This window comes from Camellia sinensis, chromosome 13 (assembly GCF_055761805.1).
Source record: "Camellia sinensis isolate YWXY chromosome 13, ASM5576180v1, whole genome shotgun sequence".
NCBI classification, from domain to species: Eukaryota; Viridiplantae; Streptophyta; class Magnoliopsida; order Ericales; family Theaceae; genus Camellia; species Camellia sinensis.
Window position 1 is genome coordinate 94,297,424 of NC_138973.1, and position 2,661 is coordinate 94,300,084.

At 35.7% G+C, this 2,661-nt stretch overlaps 1 long non-coding RNA gene across 1 annotated transcript; it reads left to right on the forward strand.

Moving 5' to 3' along the window:
* The first annotated feature begins 318 nt into the window (after positions 1-318).
* On the forward strand, positions 319-2,434 carry LOC114285316 (uncharacterized). The gene is made up of 3 exons (XR_014348150.1): positions 319-650; positions 725-831; positions 2,199-2,434. It is a non-coding gene; the product is annotated as an uncharacterized LOC114285316 (long non-coding RNA).
* Positions 2,435-2,661: the final 227 nt, after the last annotated feature.

The following is a 2,661-nucleotide window of genomic DNA, read 5'->3' on the forward strand; positions in this document are numbered from 1 at the left end:
AGTTTTATTGCTTAACAAAACATCACTTGAGGTGCTGTGTGCATGCACAGGATTTTGTACTCTGGTAGAATCTGTAGCATAGTGCTGGGAATTTAGGGTGTGGGTCTTCATGAAACATGAATATCTGGTAGTGTTCATGACATGAATTGTACTCTCTGTTAACATCATATGTATGTTGTGTGTATATGATACACCCATGTACTGTGTACATCATTAAATGTAACCTCTGTGTAGAGTTTTATGATTTTAAAACTGTTCTTAAGAATTTGGATCTGGCATGAACATTTCAATTTCGCTTTGTGTGTTTTCAAACTTGGAGATAATTACACCCCTCCAACAAATGTGGTTCCAGATATCATGCCATTTAACTGCCAGTAGATTCTCTCCGTGTTGAACAAGGCCATATCAAAAACTGTGACATCACTGGACTCGTATGAATTTTCTGATGCTGCTACTGCAGTATATTCATGGTGGCAGTTCTAGTTGCGTGATGTGTTTATTGAAGCCGTCAAGCCCTACTTTTCCAGTGATGCTCAAGCATTTGCTTCTGAAAGGAGTTATGCACAAGACACCTTGTCGGTGTGTCTGGAATAACTAATTGGATGATGGGTTCTATTGCTGTTTGTTTTGGTTGTTTATCATTTATAATGGTAATAAGTTGTCTTAATACTGGAAAGTAACATCAATTAATGCTGCTCCTCAACCTTTGTTCTACTGTTTGCAGTGCTGGACAAATGAGAAAGTAGAGTATGAGATGGATATGGTTGAGTCAGCCGTGAAATCACTCAGGTCACTCAGGGCGTTGATGCCTGCAAAAGAAAGGCATGAAAGGTAAATGTTTAAATGATATGTTTTTTTGTTTTTCATTTTATTGTAATAGAATTTTTATTTTTGGGTTATTTATTTATTTTTTTTCACTCATGAAAAGCATCTAAGCTTTAGTTGTTTCTTTTTTATTCCTCATATTTTAGGCCAGGGAAATATTCTAATGTTTATTTTAAGAAATACCTATTTGCTATGTATACAGTTCCATTTCTGATTATACTACTTCTGTGTAAGCCCAAATTCCTTTCCTTGGATTGTAATGACAATGTTTAAATAGTGAATAAAAAAATAAATCGTTACGTAGGAGTGAGATTTTTTGAATTGTTACCAACAAATACTTTGGAAATAATATGTAGTTGCCTTTTCATAAAGAAAATTCTATGAGGAAACATGAAGACTGGTTAATACTTGGTAATGGGACATGTCCTATATAGAATTTTGGTCATGGAACATTCTGTGAGGGGACATTGATGAGAATGTTCATTATTATTGTTTATATTGATAGTGCTGGTTAGAATTTGATTTGAATTTTTCCGAATTTGAGTGGTCATATGTTGTAGTAGTGACTGACCTTCCAACAATTGAAATGTGCTAAACAAAGATGTTGGTGGCCCATCTGAGAAGTTCTGGGGTTTACTTACTCTCCTTACTTGGTGGCCTATCTCAAAAATTAGATTCCATTAAACTTTGAGTCAGAGAGCTAGTATTAGCTTTTTGCTAAAAGAAAATTTCTCTGAAGAGATTTTCCTCTTTAATGTGTTTTCAAAATTCCTCCCCTGGGAGTATTATACAGATCCTTATTCACTTCTTTTCTTGAAAAAGCACTCTCCGGTTGGCCAACTACCTGTTGGTTAGCTAATTTAGCCTGTCTGCATGTTCAATTTTCAATTGCTTTCAATTTGTCTCTTGTAGTATCATTATCACTATTTCTACATTTAAATGCAATCCATATGAAAGAGACGGGAAAAGAGATCTTCGAAATTTCTACAACCATCATTGCATATTCCCTTTAAATTGCATCAAATTGATTTTGTTTGTGGATACTTCACATTTCTGTGCCAAAAAACAGAGCTTCTACTCCCTGTGCAATCCCTGTTAAGCACTTCAGCCAATATCTGAAATCCAAATATTTTCCAATAACTGATTTTGGAACCTGATCATTTTGTTTTCTTTTGAGCCAAACTTGTGTCTTCATCCTGTGCTTAATTGAGTGGATGGAGACAGTGACAGGATGTGCTGCATTGCACTATATAGTTTACCAACTTAATACAATGCACAATAATCTTATAAGTTGCTCACTAGATGTAATGTTAATTCACTTGCCCCCTCTCAGCTGCTGCATTCTAATTTGATGTGTTCATACTGTTTTGTAGAGCGTGATGAGTTACGTGAAGACATTGAACAGCTGTGTATGCAGCAAGCTGGTCCTGGTTACCTTGCTGTGGCTACTCGAATGCATTTTCAGAGGTATATTATTTATCTCAAGTCCATCAGATGAAGTTGTTATCATTAATATTTTTTTTGGTAGGTATGCGTTGGCATTATCTTTTCAAATTGGAAATAAGAATGCATTGTGAATTTATCCCCCCCATTAGGACAGTTGGCTTGGAGCAGGAGATTGAGAGCTTGAAAAAGAAGTTAACTGTTTGCACTAGAGAGAAGTTAAATCTCCAAGAGGAGCTTTCGGAAGCTTACCGTATCAAAGTGAGGCTCCTTACCTTTTTTCACTTTGTTATTTTTTATTTTTATAAGCACTTGCATAGTCCTACTGCCAACAATCTTACATGTTTCCTATTTTGTCTCAAGGCCAGTTGGCTGATTTACATGCTGCAGAGG